This window comes from Paralichthys olivaceus, chromosome 18, assembly GCF_024713975.1.
Source record: "Paralichthys olivaceus isolate ysfri-2021 chromosome 18, ASM2471397v2, whole genome shotgun sequence".
Taxonomy (NCBI): Eukaryota; Metazoa; Chordata; class Actinopteri; order Pleuronectiformes; family Paralichthyidae; genus Paralichthys; species Paralichthys olivaceus.
Genome location: NC_091110.1, coordinates 13311895 through 13332066, shown reverse-complemented (window position 1 = coordinate 13332066; position 20172 = coordinate 13311895). Strand labels below are relative to the sequence as shown.

General features: G+C 39.4%; 1 long non-coding RNA gene across 2 annotated transcripts in view; it reads left to right on the top strand.

Moving 5' to 3' along the window:
• The first annotated feature begins 318 nt into the window (after positions 1 to 318).
• LOC109626124 (uncharacterized) overlaps positions 319 to 20172 on the top strand; it is a 66311-nt gene continuing 46457 nt past the window's right edge. The window contains exons 1-3 of one of the 2 annotated variants that reach the window (XR_011239160.1): positions 319 to 540; positions 3181 to 3263; positions 10820 to 11480. This is a non-coding gene — a long non-coding RNA (uncharacterized lncRNA). Of the gene's footprint in view, positions 541 to 3180; positions 3264 to 10819; positions 11481 to 20172 lie in introns of those variants that run through there. The other variant, XR_011239159.1, reaches the window with a different exon arrangement.

Below are 20172 nucleotides of genomic sequence, written 5' to 3'. Positions count from 1 at the left end.
AATGGAAATATTGAATTTAGTCAATACACAAAATATTGTAAATACAGAATATGGAAATCATTTGTCATGAAGAGCCCTTCTTATATATTCAATAATAATAATAATACTGTTAATAAAAGGTTGAAAACAGAATGGAGATACAAGTGAATAAATACATTTGGTAGTGTTAAATTTAGCAGCAGTTCTACTGAAAGTTAAAACAAACCAACAACAGAAATAATTCCTCTGAAGCTGAATCAGACTTCGGTCACGTCAGCAGCCGTTGCTCCGCCCACTCCTTCATTGCGCAGGTGACGCTGATTTGCCTGATAATTGAGCCAATTAGCAAAAAAGCTAACACAGCTGCTCTGATGTAGCATCGAGGGAAGAAGCTAATCCGGAAGTCCAGCGTCCACTGAATGACGTCTTCATGTGAGAAGAGCTGTTTGTGTTGTTTTGTGGATATCAGGTGTGGACCTCAAACACATCAGTTGTGTTCACTGCCATGTGTTTGCTAACAGTCGGCTAAAGATTCTCTCCACTGAGTTCACAATGCTGCTGGTGAGTTGTGTTTAGTCTTCAGACTGCTCACTGTCAGTACTGCTGCTGGTGAGTTGTGTTGATATTGTGTTTAGTCTCAGACTGCTCACTGTCAGTACTGCTGCTGGTGAGTTGTGTTCAGTCTTCAGACTGCTCACTGTCAGTACTGCTGCTGGTGAGTTGTGTTTAGTCTTCAGACTGCTCACTGTCAGTACTGCTGCTGGTGAGTTGTGTTTAGTCTTCAGACTGCTCACTGTCAGTACTGCTGCTGGTGAGTTGTGTTGATATTGTGTTTAGTCTTCAGACTGCTCACTGTCAGTACTGCTGCTGGTGAGTTGTGTTGATAATAATATCAGCTGAACACAGAAGCAGCATTTTAAACTGTTACTGTGCTTCACTACTTCTCATTATGCTCGTTCTACTGTTTACTACTGCTTCCCCCAAATTACACCAGTTCCCTTCTGTTAAGTGTTCTGTGACTTGGCTGCATACAATTCCAATGGGAGTCTTCTAACACAGGATTTTGGAGAATCAATTGTGTAGAATTTGTACTTTGTCTGTGTAGCTTTGGTGATCTGATGCTACATAACAAGTGGGTTATTATTTTGTCACTATATTTTATTTCCTGCAATTCCTGATGGAAGTTCTCTATAAACATTTTCTACTGTCTAATCCCTGATGTGGTAATCTTGTTGTATGCTAGTCCACACACAAAATATTACCCGTGTACACTTTCTGAATTCACATAAAAATGTTTCCTCGTGCGTTGTCTTAACAGAACGTGCTGCTAAATCCCCTGAAACCACACGCCACTTGCTACAGCAACATCTTCCCTCACCCACCACAGTAGGAACCAAGCTGTTTTCCCAGCACTGTTGGTTCAACCAGGACTATTTAAGTCAGGGCTGGTTCTGGAGTATGTGCAGCGCGCTTCCCAGCAGCACTTAAAACCATCTCTGCGACAAACCCACAGTTGAAAGGGAGCGCACATGTCCTTGTGTACATGAAGTAATCCTCGCTGAAAGCCTTACAGAAACCATGTGTGATTGGAGAGATGTGTAGATGCTCCCCCATCACAGATGATGTAGATTTGGCTTGTGTGTCAAAATCAGGCCAGAGAATGTGGCTTTAGTATGAGATGAAACTTCCCCAACAAATCTTTATACCAGGAACAACATGTGTTTAACATGCCTTCCAACCAGTTGTCAGGATAAACATCAACTATGTACCTTATCTCTGCTGCTCTGCTCACGTGCACTTTGGATATATACAGCCGGACTCACCACAGGAGGTCCTATTAGACATGTTTAACCATGGTCCCAAATCAGACAAATCTGTTCTCGTACCCTCACAGCAGTGGCTCATTAAAGCTCATTGCTCATTGTATTTATTCTCAACTCAAAAAATATGCACACAATATAGTTTGAAAGGCATCAGGCTAAACTTGTTAGATGTAAAGAAATTAAACATCTGTAATGTTACAACACCAAGCACATTATATCATGAGCTTAAAGATGCCATATTGATTTAATTATCATACATATTAAAAAGGATTAATAACCCCTATAATTTAAGCTTAGTACAGTTCATCCACTGTTGGCAGTTTATTTAGGCTAAATGTGAGGTCTTGGTATTAGCACTGTAAAACTTGTTTGCTTTCTTTCTCAGACTTGTTTAAATACAGGTATGTATGTACACTGCAACTATTCATCTTTGCTTTGTCTGTATGCTTTAGTGTTATCTTGAGTGTGTGTTACAGTAGACTTCTCCTGCCTAATATGGACATACCGTATTGCATTTTCCAAAAACTAAAGCCGTCTTGCATCTATAATATGCTTTACTGTTATGAAGGTTGACCTGTTGTCCTCATTCCAGTTCTATTTTTCCACCAGAGGAGCTTTGCATGATTTACAGGTCACATAAAGTCATTTCTTATGTTTGTGTCTGCTGTGCAGCCCCTCAGTTTAGCCTCTGGTTCAAACAAGCATATTTCAGGGTTTTTCTGGGTCTGGGTGCATTGTCACATCCTTTTACACCATTGTCATTTCAATATTTCATGACACAACACAGGTTGTTTTTCACGGTAAACTACCAATAATTCCAGACCCCTATGTCCAAGTACATTATTTTATATAATCACTCTGTGTGCCAAAAATGGCTTTAGTGAATGAATTTAAACTGATTTTATGATCCTCCCATAACATCTGACATTGTAACATTCTTTGGCTGCAGACCAAATGACTCAGGTACTCCACTAATGATTCCTCTGATGTTTAATTGTAACTAAAATGCAAAGAATTGTTTATTTGTATGCTGCAGTATATTGAGTTCTTCTAGGATCATGAGTGGGTGATTGTATAAACAAAATCTGCAACGAGAAGTATTTTAGAAGTAGTGTTCAGAGCACCTGGACATTTGTCTTGCAGGGATTTCTTTTTAACTTGTTAAGTGAAACTTATCCCTGCCACTAAGCCATGTTTAATATGGAAATCTAATGTTGAGACATTATACTGTGTATTTATGACAGAAAATAAGTAAAAGTGTGTGTCCCTTTCCGTAATCCACCATTATCTGTTGAGTAAAGATTCTAAGGATGAAATGTGTAGGCTGTGTCCACCATCTTAATCCATCACTACAGCACCAGTCTTATTATATCTACAGGTGGAGAGATGGTGTGTCATCAGTCTGTGGTTTAAAAACTATGGACCTCTAAACAAGAGATATCTTTCATCCTTGATCCCCGGGTAAGTTCCTTTCCTTAATGTCTAATCTGTTCGTCTTAACAGTTTGTTTGGAGAAGCCTTAAAACCCCCAGACCCAGACGTCTTGGATACATCGTCCTGAGGACACACACACAAACATTCTCAATGTCTGGCCCTGACTGTCCTGAAGTCGTTTTGACTGTGACAGCCAGAGATAAATGTAGACCCACTAACCTGACCAGCGAGCAACACAACTGGCCTCTTTACTGTTTCATTGCTGCTCAGGGCTGGCTAACATAAACATGGTGGGAGTGTGTCCTTTTAAGCTGCTTTTATTGTCCAGCTGCTTCCCAAACTCTGGATGTAAATTGTTGAAGTTAGGAGGGATGAATGAGAGAATACGGTTAAAAGAGGTGAGGGGGTGGTTAATGTATTGGTAAGAAGTGAGGGGATCAGAATTTCTCTGAAGTGAGGCAGGGAATCATTTAGAGTGTTTTTTCTGTGTGGGTCTGTGTGTGAGTGAGAGCGAGTGTGTCATTAAAGCAAAGGCATCACAACGCTCATTGAAACATCTTCCCAGACCACTTCACATCAGTTTGTTGTTGTCTTGTGGCCAGGCGAGAGTTGTTGGGGCAAAAGAGAAATGCAAAACGTATTTGCACTGAATTGTTCGGAAACCCACTATATGCAAATTAAGGGGGGAATTGCACTGAACGTCTTTGAAGCTAATATAGCCTCACTGTCGCTGATATGCTTAAACACTGATGTCCTCCAGTATGAGAGAGATTTGTGTTAGGTCGAATGAATAACTACAGTGGTTAGCTACTTAGCTAACATTAATTACAGGGACCTCCTTGACCTTGCCATCAAGATAGTGAACCTATAGTGGGAAAGAAAAAAGGCTAACGTTGCAAACTAGCGGCTTTTGTATTAGGTAGGTACTGAAGGTGTCCTGTATGCTGACTAAGCAAAACAGTAACAAGGCCAATTTGACTGGCCTATGTGGTGGTGTTTGTCGGTTTCCTTTGTTTTATGTTTATTGTGAGAAAACATATTTCCTTTTTCTATTTATTGTGTAAAGGTTTTAAATTTATCCACAAGGCAACATAGACAGCCACAGCTTAGTCTGAGTTTGGGGTCAAACCTTCACTAACTTTGCCAAGTCCCCACTGTGTGTAATTGGGCCTGTCGGGTTGTAAAATGCATCATCTATAGGGTGGTAGTTTGAATAGCTCTTTCTCAGCAAGGGGGGTTGTGTGTTTGTGTGTTTAAACTTTGTGCAGAAATGGTGGTTCAGTAAAAGCTGCCATGGTCTAGTACCTTTTTGTTGATATTGTTAAACAACCCGTCTCATTGGTCTGTTTGAGTGTTTATTGATCTTGGATGATTTGATGCAAAAGTACCGCAAAGTTGCGTACTTGTGGATTTATTCCTATATACACAGACTGGCATATACTCATTGATGTTCCAGTGTCTGCCTTCATTCTAGCAAGGGCCATACTTTGTGTCGTAAGATACTTTATTTTCAGTTCAGATGTACACATAAGCCTCTATTCTAACAATGTAAGAATATGGTCTACGTGTCTGCCCAAATCTCTTTTTGCTGGTTTAACAGTGGAGAGAAGGTCTCTGCACCAGAGGCAGGGTTCCAAAGTCTCTATCATTAGTGCGTTCAGGGCATATTATTCACCAAACCAGAACATGCCCCATTGCCCCAGATGTGCTTTCACCTTGGCAAATTAATATTTTAATGCTAGATTTGACTGGTAGTAAGACAGAACACCTCTGCACCCTCCTATGTATGTACATGCTACTTTCTTTTACTTCGTACAGTAAATAACAATCTGCTCCTGGCTTCAGAAAGGAATTTGTACAATCATATTTTGCTGCCTCAAGAGTGCAATACATCTAGAAAGTGCCTGACCAAACCTCCATTTTTTAAGAGAGCAACATGCCCGTAGTTAAACAAAGTGGACAGTGAAGGGGAAAATGAATTATCTGAAACTCTAAAGACAGCTTTGCGCCTGGTGTAGAATGGGGCCCTTAATGTTTACATTCAAGCCTTTTTATGGACATTTTTAACTGTCTGTGGATTAAGTCTAATCCTACATGTTCAGTGTATGGACTTGGCAACAGATTGCTTTTACATTTGTAGCAGGGCATTCTAGGACAGTGCACCCTAAAATAAAAAGGTTCCTGGAGGATCTGTTTAGAAGGTTTCTTAATAAAACACTGCTGGAACATTTTGGAACTCATCTTTAAATCAAGTACATACAACTTTAGTAAGACAACTACAAACAACTATAACTGCTCTGCTGCTTCTAACATATTTTTGCTAATAACATCTGCATTATTATTACTACTACCACAGAGTACCCTGTATCACTCCTCCCCTGTCTTGTATGTATTCCTACTTTAAAACCAAGGCCTTACCAACAATACTAAAATATAGATGGGTAACAATTTGATGGAAAAATTTGAAGCGAAACAAGTTTTCATGAGGGTGCACAAAATGGTTTAGTAAGAAAATGATGACTCATGCTATGTCCTTTGCAGTCACCAGATCTCAAACCAACCTATGGGAGATTTTAGAGTGACAGTGCTCTGCACCTTCATCAAAACACCAAATGTATTTTAGAGGAAAGGTGTTGATCCTTGTTGAGACTTGTCGAATCAATGCCAAGTTGTGTTGAGGCTACTTTGGCGGCTCGTGGTGGCCCAACAATACTAGACCAATTTAATCTCCAGAGCTTTCTATGAGCTCTTGGGATGTGGATTGTAAATTGTTCGTGAGTTTAAAGTTATCTGTATTGATAAAATTATAATCAACAAGAGCTCTCTTCAAAACCACAGTGTAATTCAGGGGTGAAGGAGAGGATTCATGCAAACAAGAGGCAGGAACAAGAGGAAAAAGACACAGATTGATGTCTGTTCCCTCACTCCCACTCTTCTTTCCTCCCTCACCCCTCTCAATGGTGATGTAAGTGTTTTCTGACACGTTTTCTCTGGTATCTTTTTGTGGTGTGACCTGTGTATCTGTGTTAGGGTGACAGAGAGGTGACTAAAAGAACAAAGTAGAAAGGGAGAAGATGAGAGACAGAGGATAGTGTGTGTGTGTTTTGGAGAAAAGTGTCTTCAATGGGATTCAGGTATCAACTGGATGACCTCTTCAGTGTCGAGGGGGGCCTCATAGGAACACACACAAAAGAGCGACTGACACAATGAAGGAGGGAATGAAAGGGGGATGAGGTTTCACGGCCGAGGACGAAAAAGGAAAACATCAGATCCCTTTCTTTTTCTGCCTCACTCACTTTCTGTCTCTTTCTTAGTGTTTGTAAAACTACAAAGGGAAAACACCTGAGCACCTTTTTTCGGTAGCGCTAATGTCATAGAAGGAATGTGCTGCTTGTGTGTGTGCAGATTAATGTTTGTTTGGGTGTTTGAAGAAGGGAAACGGCAGGAGCCAGCATACCTCACTTGCCTACCTACCTCAGAGTCTTTGAACGCTCCCCAGCTGTATGGTGGCCCATTCAGTGATCAGTGGCTTGCATGAAGTGTTTGATCACACAGTCTGAATAGGTATCTGATGGAACCTGTATGTTTGCCAGGTAGACACTGATGCAGATATTTTGGGCTGGTGTTTTGTCTCATAGTGGATATATGCCACTACACTAAAATGTAACGTAATGGTTTAGTTTGACTACATGCTTATTGAGTTATCATTTTACAACATTATTGGGATGCATGAATGTTTTTCAATATCAATCTTTATTCACACCCGAAAACAATCTAATTCTTACAGGGATTCTGCCTAATTTGCATCGGAATGATATTTGTTCCCTGTCAAATTGTGATTTCACGATATGAAGATGAATCTATCATTACTAAATTACACTATGTATGTGTGTGGGGATGCATAAGTTACATACAGTGATTTGGGTTCAACAAAATCCTGGCTGTCTTTGTATTTTCTTAATTTTTAAACTGTTAATACATGCACCGGTTGTAATGTGGGTTGACCGACATTACAACAAGTCCACCACTTCAGAAAGCTAGTATTTACCTTGTATATTAAGCGACTAGATATCTATCTGTATATGAATCTGAATTTGAGCAGCACTGTATCAGTGAAGGAATGACGGTGAGATAAAGTTGGGGGGGTTGTTTGACGTCTTCATTATAATAATGTGAATGGCTGATCATGGTGCGGATGGAAACTTGTGATACCCACATCATCAAGAGTTTTTAAGACACATAAAAGAAGATGATGCAGTTGTGGATGTTTCGTGTCCTCGTGTGAGGGATGGACAATAGAGATCCCGTGCCACCAGATGGTACAGGGCTGTCTTTTCCTTGCTTGAACAAATTCCATTCTTGCTTAATTGTCACGCACATGTTGGACTTATTTGTTTAGTTGGTAATTGCATAATTCTTTTTAACAAAACATGGATGAGTATATTAGTAAGTATTTCAATTTATTTAGGTTTCTGTTAAAGGTTTCAAGGTTTCTATTGTTAATAATCAAGGTTAAATCCAGAGAATAAACAAGACATCACTCTGACAGATTCAGAAGACATCAAAACAAAAAACATTGAATATCATTACAGGAAAAAGAGTTTCCCCCCTAAGAAAACTTTCATGTTTCACATACTTTAATCAGAAAAAACATGAATGGCATCTGGGTTTTATTGTGATAACTGATATTATATACAAAGGGGCTGATACTATAAGCTCGGCTCCTTCAGACTGATGTTGTTTTGCTTATTTTTGATTTCTATTTAAAGAATCACTCCTGGCAAAGTTGTTTCTCTCTATAGTAAAAAGAAAATGCAAAGGGAGGTCAAATAAGGTCTTGTATGGAAACAATGAAGATGGGGCATGCAGATGAATGGAAATGGAGAGCAGCAGCAACAAAGACTGAGGTGCAGCTTTGACGTCCAGAGCAGTGAATACAATAGGTTAGTTTAGTACTGGGGTGTATTCATTTTTTTTTTTATTTCCCACAAGAGTCAAGGGCACACAAACATGAAATCAAAGAAAGTCCTGTCACCTTCCGAAGCTAAATAAAGGCTCTGGTCCTCATTTTAGGAGACACAGTAACAAAATGAACAAAATAATTTAAATGTTAATGTAAATTTGATGGAAATCAGCAGGTTAATGGTAAAGCAGCGATTGGCAGCTCCCTTAAAGCTCTACAACATTTTTTTCAGCTTATTTTAGGAAACCTTTGGGGAATCTATAAAAAAATTACTTACCACCCAACTCTTTTGGGAACATCAGGGTGTGGCACCCTAGTGGTAAAATTTGGTATACCAGTCCAGTATTTTGCTTGATATTAGTGTTTGCTTTAAAAACAGCCCATCACCAGGATACAGAAACAAAACGAACAGGGGGGAAATGCTATAGAATTAGGGGAGCCCTCATTTGATGACTTACGATATGGAGTGGTCATAACATTTAATTTGCAGAGGTTTTTGTGAATTACTGATGTTTGTGCAGCAGGGGCCCCGCACTGCTGCAGCACAGCTTAATCTTTCCAGAGAACGCTGCAGAAAAAGGAAATATTAGGAGGCCATTTTAAGATGTGAGTGCAGAATCGGTTGGATTTTACTATATTTGCAGAGGATGAATTCTAATACTTTGTGTTTTTGCTATAGTGCCACCAAAACCTGGCACATCAAGCATTTGAACCTGCACCTTAGAATCCTGAAAAGTCATTAATTATTGTTGTATTTCCAGAGAGCATGTAATTTTCAGCTGTGTGTGTGTTTGAGTTTGATTCGGTGCCTGATTAAAATATGCACCGAATCATGAAACTCATCTTTTTTAATGATTGATTGAGCCCAGAGACCACAATCAATTATGTTGGCCTGAAGATAATTCTTGAGACCAAAGCTACAGTTACACTTACACACTGGCCAAGCTTGCATTCAATAGTTTGCATGCAACCCATTCACAATGTAAATGGCAAGTCATAGCATGAAATGGATGATAAGTATTAACAAATGCAGGCGCAGCATATTAAATATATAAACAGAATGTTGTAACTCTCTATATTGGAAAATCCTCCCTGTCCTTGGACAGTTCAGTTTACACGTGTCAGTGATGCAGTCTAGAAAAAATATCAGCGTGACTTTGCTGGCACAATTTTCAAGAGACTGGTTCTAAATTTTGATAACAGACAGGAATATAACATTGCTCCATATGTGGTCATAGAGTTGATGAACAATATGAAGACTGACTGAGCCAAACATGGAGAAGGAACAAACTCCAAGTCTTTGAGCGAGCAGTTTTAATCTAAATAGTGAAATAGGAGATGGTTCCCCGTCATACTGTACACTGGCTCACATGCATGATTTATTCATTTCAAAAGTGCCTTTGTTTACGAAACGCATTCAGCTGTTGGTAAATATTAGGACTATCAATAAAGTCCTATAAGCAATAGGCAAAGCTAAGCTCTTTTATCTGCTGCCAAATAATTTCTTCTGTCATCTGCTCACATCACTTCTGGATGTTCATTCCAAATTTTCCACGCAGGTGTGTGTGTCTGAATAAAGTTGGCCTTGTGTTTTGAAACTTTACCCCTCACACCCCAGCATGCACATGGATCGCTCCACATGCCAGCTCATCACCAGGCCTGGAGAGTGTGTGTGCGCGCATGTGCGTGCGTATGTGTGTGTGTGTGTGTGTGTGTGTGTGTGTGTGTGTGTGTGCATGCTGATGTGTGGGTGTTCCTTGATTACTCTGTAGTCTATGAAGGTATAAGGTTAACTACCAGTGCAGCATTTACTGAAAGACTACCCTGGAAGGTGCATCATCATCATCAAAACTGAGCTGATGACTTCATAATGACCGTAATACAAAAAGACTGACTTTGTACCTTCAGTCGTCTTCATCTGTTTCTGCATTCTCTTCCACATTCTGGATGTGATTATATAAAAAACAAACCCATCTATTTATACAACCCCATGAGCACATGCTTTGAAACTCTATGGTCTGATTGGAGTTTCGCCAGGAGATGGACAAACAGTTTTGTAGTGCCTCTGATGGACAGTTTGGTAATAACTTCAGCGTTTATTTTTATTTTCCCTCACAGAGAAGTTGGACCAACCTGGGGGTTGTTTATGATCATCTGAGGGGTTACATTTGCTTTGCCCTGTCAGAAAGAAAAATGAATTAAAAAAAAAATTAGAATGACACAGTACGCAACCTCTGCCAAGACCCAACAGTCCCCTTCAGTTCAATCAAATCTGTCTCCTAAATAGGCCTAATTTCTTTTTATCGAGGTCCATGAATTATTCTCTGGAAAAAATACAAACACTTAAGATGGTAAAGAAATCACTGGATCTGCCCCTTTGCCAGGATCTGCATCAAAATTTCATGGGTCCTTTTGTGGCACGTCTCATTCTTCCATCAAGTTTCATGGAAATCTGGTCAGTAATTTTTGCACAATACTACCAGCAAAGAAACTAACAAACAATATACATTATATACCTCCTTGGTAGAGGTAAAATACAAAGGATTATTATAGTCATAAAAAAAACTATGGATTTCCTTAGTGTTTCCAAGCTTCTGATCATGTGTTTGTGTGTGTCTAGGAGTGTGACAAACAAGTGAGTGTTTCCCTGAACAGCCCTGCAGAGTTCCACCTCACAAGTAAAAAGTGACAAAACATGGACCAATTCGACACCACAAAGGGAAAAGAAAAATGTTAAATTCTCTGGCCTTTAACATCTTGTTTATCGAAGAGTGCAGACTCACTCTGGATATATTTTTTCCTGCGTGCCTGTGTATGTGTTTGTGCATCTGTGTGTATTCGTGTGCGAATGCACAAGTTCCCATTTGCTTGTGCGACACGTGCACATTTGTCTGTACATTTAAAGTATAGTTATTTTCATGTCCCGGAATGGACGTGTTACATGTGTTCATGTGCAACATAACTGTGGTAAACCTGGGGTGGCCTATCTGCCGCTGGTGGTATATACTTCAAACTGTATGTTTAGTTTTGTTTTGTCTTTTGCTTCAGCTACTGCTACTGTCCCACATGTGGTTAGAAAAAGTGTGTCACTGATGCCTTGTGTGTATTCTCTTGGCCTGAAGAACAGTGATGTAAGACTTGGATGATGGATTCCTTCCTGAATTTGTGAATGTCGGTTTGTCTCAGACTTTTTTATGACTTTATGTTGACATGTATTTATAATGACTATTATTTTGAAAAACAAGAAACCTGAGCTTTAGTTGACAACAGTGGTTCTAAAACGTTTCAGTGTTTTACTCAATCAGTTTGCTTCTGCTTGAAGTCGGGAAAATTCAATTTATAATATTATTATAATTAATTAAATTAATATCAGTCCTGCAAAATACATCCTACATTCATGAAGGTTATAATGAAGTTCTTGAAACCATTTAAAAGCTTTTGATTCAACAGTGTCCTCATTACCAACACCAAGGAGGTTATGTTTTCTCCTTAGTCCATTTGTTGGGTTCTTGTTTGTAAACAGGATTACCCAAAAAACTACTTGATGGATCACCATGAAACTTGGTGGAAGGATGCAGTCTGAGTCAGGGAAGAACCCATTATATTTGGGTGCTTATGCATTTCAGGGGGCAGATCCAGGATTCTTTAATCCAATCTTTACATTGTGAAACAGGACACTTTTCAAAATTAGCCATGTTTACAGGACTGATATTTAGGGATGTGTACAATTTAGTGTCAAACTAAATACAATTAATATCTAGTGAATATAATTGAATATATAACATGCCTGTTTAATTTAATTGTGTTTGAATAATTATGAATACAATTACATGCAGTTGAAAAATCTGGGCTAACAGGAAGTGAACATAATTACCTCCATAAACAAGGATTCACTGTTAGCATTAGCTTTAGCTAGGTCGACCTAATAAATTGACAGCTGATGGTACAGTAAATGAATTGATCTAGGTCCATATATTTCTGTGTTGTCTTTAAATGTACAGACTCTCCATTGTTTTCTGTCGTACCTAATTGGATTTCATTCTGATAATGAGGAGAAGGTCAGACTGGGTTTATGATTGTTTCTTCTGCTACTGTTCAATCGTAGATGAGTCATTTTTTCTTTCCTGTCTTTAATTTACATTGTAAAACCTTTCTCAAAGGTCAAACGCTTCAGTGTACCAAACATGTTTTGGGACACTTTGGGCCCATTACTCATGTGTATGTGTTTGTGAGTGGCACAGTTACTTTGGGGTGACATTTAACAAAAAGGGTGAATCATCCCACCCCTGGCTGGACGTCTCCCCACCAGGGACTATTGTAAATATTTGAGAGGAACTGTTGACATGAAGATAACACTGACTAATGGATTTGCAAGCCCGGACTCAAGAAAGCACTGATGGGACTGTGGGAGTGATCGCGAAAAGGATGGGTGGGAGAGATATTGGAAGGGTGACTGAGGAAATAATGGAAATGTGGTAAAGGACAAAGAGTAGAGAAATGGAAAGGAGAGTGGGAGGTGTAAAGGAGGGAGGAGTGGTGTAACAGAGGGAAGAGTTGGGGAAAAATAGATTGTGTGGTGGGAAAGGGGTGACAGGCGAAGGCAGGTGGGAGAAACCCAGATGGAAACTTGTGAACCGTGATGCCTTTTGTAAATCAAAAAACTGAAAAAAAACGAAATAAATACCGCAATCACGTGATCGGAAATTCACTCATTTAAATAAATCGTTCATGGGAAAATTGAATTTAAAATAAAATACAACTTGTTCAGTCGTTACTGTCTCATTTTCCCATGTCCTGATTTCTGAGTGTACGCCGCAGTTTCATTTTGATGAGTGCAAAGGAAGAAATGAAGGGATAGGAGGCGGCAAGGGGAAAACTTTCCATTCCAGCACTGGTGTTTAGTTTGAGATTATATCAATATTGATAAAACTGTCTGTAACACTGATTACAGGCAGATTACCTTTACTTTTCTGAGAAATGAACAACATGGAGGAGGTGACTGCTGCTATCTAATAAACAATTTAATACCAAGCCTGTAGGAAAGTCTGTCTCCTGGATAACAATAGAGTCCCATTCGTTTTGATTACAGAGATGTAGCAATGTTTGTGCTTTTGAGTGATAATGATTACAAGCACTTCTATTAACAAAGGGAGGTCAGAGCCAAATTTGGCCTTGAGATCACATGCAACACAAACAAATGATTTCTTATCTTCTTTCAAGTCAAGCCCTTTTTTAATCTCAATTTTCTGTTTCAGCTGCATTTGTTCTCGAACCAGCTTGTGAGAAATGTTTAGATGTTAGTGCTGGACTCAGGTTTCAGGTTGGATTCTTAAAAAACACATCTGCCAGCCTGATTATCTGTCTCTGCTGTTATGCACACACTCAGGGTTGGACTTCATCCACCCATCCTCGAACTTCAATTATTGGCCACAAGCTACTCCAAGACAAAACAGCAAACTAGAGTCATTATGTAGTTTGAAATGGGCACAGTAAGCAGTAAGAGTTGAACTCTTTCCCTTAAAAGGAGGAGAACCTTCTATACAAAGCAACATACTCTTTTATCTCAGACTAATATCCGTGACATTTGGAGGATGGTGGCTCTCTGTTCTGCATCTTTCTTCTTTATGGTGCTGTTTCTGTTCTGGCCTGTTTGTGTTCCTTAATGTCACTGTCTATAGCTTGACTGTATCCAGGCCTGCATAAAAGTATTTGGCTATGGAGTTAATATATAACACTGATACGCACGTGCTTTCTTCAAGTATGTTGCCATGCAGCTTTCTTCTGCCACCGCACATTTATGCTCTTTTCTGAATCTGCTTTGTATCAGGTTTAATTGTCTCATAGTTTGTGTGGCTCAACATGTAAATATGTCATCTTTCAAATTTTTCACCCAATCAATATTAAGAGGCAGCTCCTCCTTAAGTTTAATCAGTGGAGCAGCAGTTGTGACCTTTTTTTGGACATTTGTGTCATATCAGTGCACTGCCTGTTTTTGAACATGCCTGTTTGGAATGGGCTGTCTGCCTGGTCTGTGGTGATGCATCTTTTTTTTCGAAATTTTAAACCTGATCTGCCATTGCTACATAGTGCTGGTTGACTGTTTAGTCAAAGTTAACAATATTGAACTGATGTTCAAATTGCAGCAAATGTTTGGCTGCACTTCCTTGGGCCTTGGACAACACACATTTCAAGTGTGAAGCTGAAAATTGTGCTCCAAATACTAAAGCCACAGCCTGAGAGATGGACAGAAAAAACTTCTGGAACTATTAGATGAATCAATAAAATAAAGAATGTGGAAAATTACCATAAAGTGAAATTAAATCCCGAACCCCAATATTGCTTAAATGAGATCATAAAGATGCCCATAATTAAAAAAGTTGTTTGTTCAATATTAGATTTAGTGCCAAACTAAGTTCAAAACAAACTGCATTGGCTTCCTTTTACAATGGCAAATACAATCATCTTCCATTATCCGACCATGTTAAGAATCCAGAATGTAAGCAATGCCAAGTTTCACTCAAATAACCATGACGACAAAGGGAAAAACCACAATAAAAGACATGGAATCTCAACAAGCCATGGAGACTGTGGAAAAGTGAGAGTGTAAAAAACGTAGACAAAAAGTCTCCAAGGAGAAGGAAAGGAATCTTCAGAGGAGGTCTAAAAGGCACTTTGCCCTGGTTTACACTAAAGATTCAACACACATGTTGGTTTAGCTAAGAAATTAATTCATCAGGGAAAACTAAAGTTTGCCCCAACCACTGCCCCGACCCAGTGGTTTTCAGCGTCTGGCACCGAGGCCCCCCTGAGACAAAATAGAGACAACTGTGTATTTTTTGTAAATCTGTAAAATGCAGAAATGTTTGCTATTAAAATTCAGCAGGCCGAACCAAATACAATAATTAACAGTTGTTTTTCCGAACACCAGCACGAATCCTCACGTATCTGTGGTGGAGCACACATCACAAACATCAAGAAGCTTTTACAGTGGCATGAAAGTTTAAGTACCTCTATTTAAAATGCCTTAGATTTGGTCTTTTACCAGATGTGACTCATCTGACGATCCTGAATAAAAAACATCTAATATTTATATATTTTTTTTCCACATTTGGACTAACTGGTGCAGCTCTTATATCAAGTATGGAGATTCACCCAGAGACCAGTCACCTGGACCCACATTGCCTGCTCTTGCCAATGGGCATGTGGCTCCAACTACCAGTTCCTATATCACCACATTTAATGATAAGGGGATCCTTAAGGCAAAAAATATTTGCTATATTAAAAACTCACCATCGGCTCATTTTTAAATGGGTAAAAAAAAATACAGTTGCATCCTCAGTTTTAAATAAACGAATCAAAGCAACATTCACACTGTTTGTACTGATTCAGAGAGAGAGAAAGAGAGAGATGGGAGTGAGTCAGTGTCATTTGCTGGTTCAATTAAACACAGCATTTTGAGCTGTTGCCCAACTTGTTGTCCGTAAGCGCTGTGTTTTAGGTAAGTGTACGTGTGTGTGTGCATGTGCTATGTTAAGTGTTCCAGGAATCAAAGTGAAATGAGAGGGAAAAAAGGTTAGAGCTCCAAAGGACGTCAACTGCACCCTGGAGGGTGAGCCTCCCCATCTCTCCTCCACATGTAAGCACATGCACACACATCAAAATGACCTATTGCCCATTGGTGAACCCCAGAAAGACAACAGAGCAGATACATGAATATTTTACATTCTGTACTTTGATATTCTTTTCTCAGCCGGTGATGAGATGAAATATTTTTGTGATCTAAATTTCCTCAGCACAGGTCCTCTGTGACGATGTGGAGTGGAAACAGTTAAAGTTGATAGATCAAGCGATAATGTTGGATGAATTAGAGGTCACGTTCTTCCTCTTAATGCTCTGGAGCTTTAGTAGTAAACATGATTAAAATGTTTAGCGTAGTGCGACATTTCCTGTTGCGTAATGAGCAGTGATGCAGCAAAAACAAAAAACTACATGTGAACATTTGTTTGTGTAATTGAATGTTTCATTTAATGTGTTGTCTTCCACATCAAAGCACGCATCAGCGGGTGACATGGAGATCCTTGTAGACCGATTCAAGATGTATCCAGGTTCTTTAGTGTTGTGCTCTTACAAATTTTTTGGAACGAGCATGTGTGCTATGCCTCTGTGTGTTGTACATCCAAGCGTGTGTGTGCGTGTGTCTTTTGGTCAAGGTAGGAGTGTGTGAGTCATGCTGAGTACAGCTGCGGTCCAGATGAAGGAGGCCACCTGCTCCCTCCCTTCTTCTTACCTCCATCATTTACACGTTCTCCCAGACATACAAACAACCTCCAATTAGGCCAACCTTGACTCGCTCCATGCCTGGACTTTACACACATGATATGCACACACACTGCCACCTCGTATTTGGTATGTGCTCATGTTGGTGCCGTTTGTGTTTGTATGGGGCAGATTAAAGGGGGAGATAAAGGAGGAGAGGAGTGAGGAGACGTTTGATTCAGTTCATTAGTTTCATCTGTGCTTCATTGTTCTATTTATTTGAGTTTAATCACAAGACTTCAGAGATGAAGCTGGCCAAGCTGAAATTCAAATTCCCCAGAGATTGTTCACACCATCCGGCTGAAACTGTTGTAAGGTCTGTACTTCAGCTTGTGATTCAAATCATAGTTGTACAACTCGACAAGGCAGTTTTTAAACTATCCAAAGGCAACTTGTATTTCCAAGATCTCTGGGGAAGGTTGACCTTTTTTCATTTATAAATATGTTTGCATCTCTGCTCAACATGTATTCTGAATATTTTGGCATGTTCCCAGTATTTTGAAGCATTTTCAGATGAAATTAGTATTTACCACAAACCTAGCCTTTTATATCTAGAGGTGATTTTACTGGTGTTCTGCCCCCTGTGTTAATTTTGTGCTCCCTCACTTTGTGTTTTACCAAATCAAACTTTTACTTGACCCAGTCCCAGTCAGGAAAGCCTGACTGCTTGTGGTTGGTGTGTTTGTGTCTCATTCAGTCACGGTGGTCGTCGGTTGGACCACACTAGGTGTGTGTTATGTTTTCTACATGTGCGTGAGTTTGTAGGGATGTAATGTGTCGGCTTGCATGCTTACTTGTGTGTATGCGTGTGGCTTTTTGCAGTGGAGGACCATATCAACTAGCCATATCAAATCTGAGGATAAATATCTGGCATCGCTTTGCCTAATTTCACCCAACCAATCAACCTGCAGTCTCTGCTGATTGGTGGAGGGGATGTAATCTGAATTCCTGAAGGTTATGCTAATTACCAGGCATGCTGTTCTTTTTGTGTTTATTCCTAGAATTGGTATTCGTAGATCAGGTCTGCTCTTCACCTACTCAGAGTTTAGTTAAAAGGTCTAATTAAATTTAAAAAAACATATTTACCTTGTCCCTGACTTTGACCATTTAACTAACAAAGCAGAATGATTTGATAAAAAACAGACTTTCTTTAACAACCATGTTCAGGGATCTACTCGTTAACAGTTTTTCCATCCAATCATCTAAACCATGCATTACATTTTGGCGCAGTGCATGCTCCAGAAATGAAAGTAAATGAATCAGAAAGATGTATACTGTGCTACACTGCACACTCTGTTGCATTGACTTAATTCTTGTATTTAATCTTTCATATAGACTTTGCTATTTTTTATTTTTGGATGTGAGTCACAATATACCAATGAAGTGTGTAAAGCACTCGTACATTTTCTTTTAATGAAGTTATGCAAATCCTCATGAAATCACCCATCAGCCATTTTACAAACAGTAATAATTTTGAATCATCTTCCAAATATAAGTTTTGTGTTTGTAGTTCATTTTGTAATTGAACACATTTCCACAAGAATTTTTTGAAAGCAAGAGTTAAAGAGAATCTGTCAATGAAAACCATTGAGAAGTCATTGCGTAATTGAAAAGCACACCCGCTCCTTAACTCCCACTCTTACTCACACAAAGCTTTTTAAAAGTATATCAAAACGTCTGGTCTATAAATGGTATTTCTGTGTTTATCCCTGTTCTCCATTTCAGCCTCCATACATTCCAGTCAAATGAGGCCTCCCATTGGGCCCAGTCAGTAATCAGCCCACTGGCTGGCTGCTGCTGTTCTGTAATAATATTCTAATAAGCAGTGACTGCTGCTTTGATGAAGGCCTGCTACTCCTACTACTGATCTACTGAACTTACTCCTACTTGGGTAATTAAATATAGCTGGACCCAGGGAAATGGACCACCAGCTCTCCTTGTTTCTGCTTTTCCTCTCTCTCTCCTTCTTTCACTCAGTCTTCCTCCTCGTTCTTGTTCTTTCCTCTAGTTTTCTTCCTTCCTCTCTCAACTCTTTAATTTCTTATTTGTTATTGTTTCTCAGGTCTGATAGAAGCTTAGTGCTGAGCTGCTGCTCTGATCTCACTCCTACCCAGGTAATTAAATCAAGAGAGGGGACAGTGGGAACATGGACCACCAGTAGGAGGATGGAGAGACAGATTTTTTATTTTTTCCTTGGTAGTTTTCAGTTTGTCTATGATCACCCATTTTTTCTAATTCTCTTTTGAACTCAATCATTCTGCTATCCATTTTCATTTTGTCTTCTTTCCCTCTTAGTTTCTGACTCCTTCTCCCTTCCCCCTCAATCCCCTTGATTGACTTGTGTGGGTGAAACAGGCCAATTTGTTCTCCCGGCATCTAAAATTACCTGCCTGTCTGTTTGGATGTGGAGAGGCACAGATCATTTCTGCTCTCCCATCAGTGACCACGGTTCAGGCCATTCACATAAAATCAAAATCAGCATTGTTTGTGTAGGTCTTTACAGAAGGTCATTTCCCAAGGTTATTTCCTGAAATGATATCAGAGTTGTTTGCATGAGGCAGTTGCCCAAAATGGAGGCCTAGTCGGACATGAAAGAGCGAGATGAACTGAAATAAAAAAAACAAGAAATATTCAATGATTAACTTTGGAGGTCATGTATCACTGAACATAATATTGCAGAAAAGTCTTTCTTCCATATGAAGCACTCTAGCTTTGTCTCATAAAGGCACAGCGATCTTCTCAAATCTGTGTTAAAAGATGATTTATTTTAAGAGTAGGTGTTTCTTTCCTAATCAAATTTCTTTCCAAATGCTGGGCTTGGTGCTAACTACAGCCAGACAGATATGGATTTATTGGATGTTACTGTATAAAATGGCAATACTGCAATAGCAATGAATTTTGCAATGATTCCTTTATTTTAATAAATTTATTAGTGTCCAAATATAGTAGTTTCTGTGGTAATGTAATGTTTATTTGCTGATTAATACATCCTCAAATGTTGTCTCCTGTGTAAATGTTATCTTGCGGTACAAGGTACCACGAGTAAGACCCTAAGATGACCTCCTTTAGTGTACACCCTGGTTCCTCTCCTCTGTTGAGAGATGGTTTCAAGATCGCTGTAAATATGACAGATGAAGTGCACCTCGGCAGAGGCTTAGGAAGGTGTGAGTGAGTCCTTTTTGGTCTCATTCCTGGTTGTGTCTGGCTCTTGTTCAGCTCCTGTTTCACTGTCCTGTCAGCCCTCATACTGGGGATCTGGAATTAAACAAAACAAAACCAACATAGTGCAGATTCCGTTGTGTGTGTGTGGTTTTTAACTTGGCTTTTCTGGGTCATTTTGGCAATTCCTAGATATATTTTCACACACACACAAACACATACAGATACTCAATATCCAGTTGAAATAACATGGCCTCTGTTATAAGAGGTGTATTAATGTTGGCATTGCTGTCTCGGATTAGGAAAGGACAGCAGATGTTTTTAGACAGACAGACTAATTTAACAGCTCTGCACTGAAACTAATCGGGCAGAATTCTTTTTCTACCCTCATGATTGTTTTTGTGTGATTTTTAGAGCCAGGATTTTGTGGCTACATCTTCCAGCCTCCAGCTTGCCTGGCCTTTAGTGCCGATCCTCTACCTCACTAGCTGCGCTGCA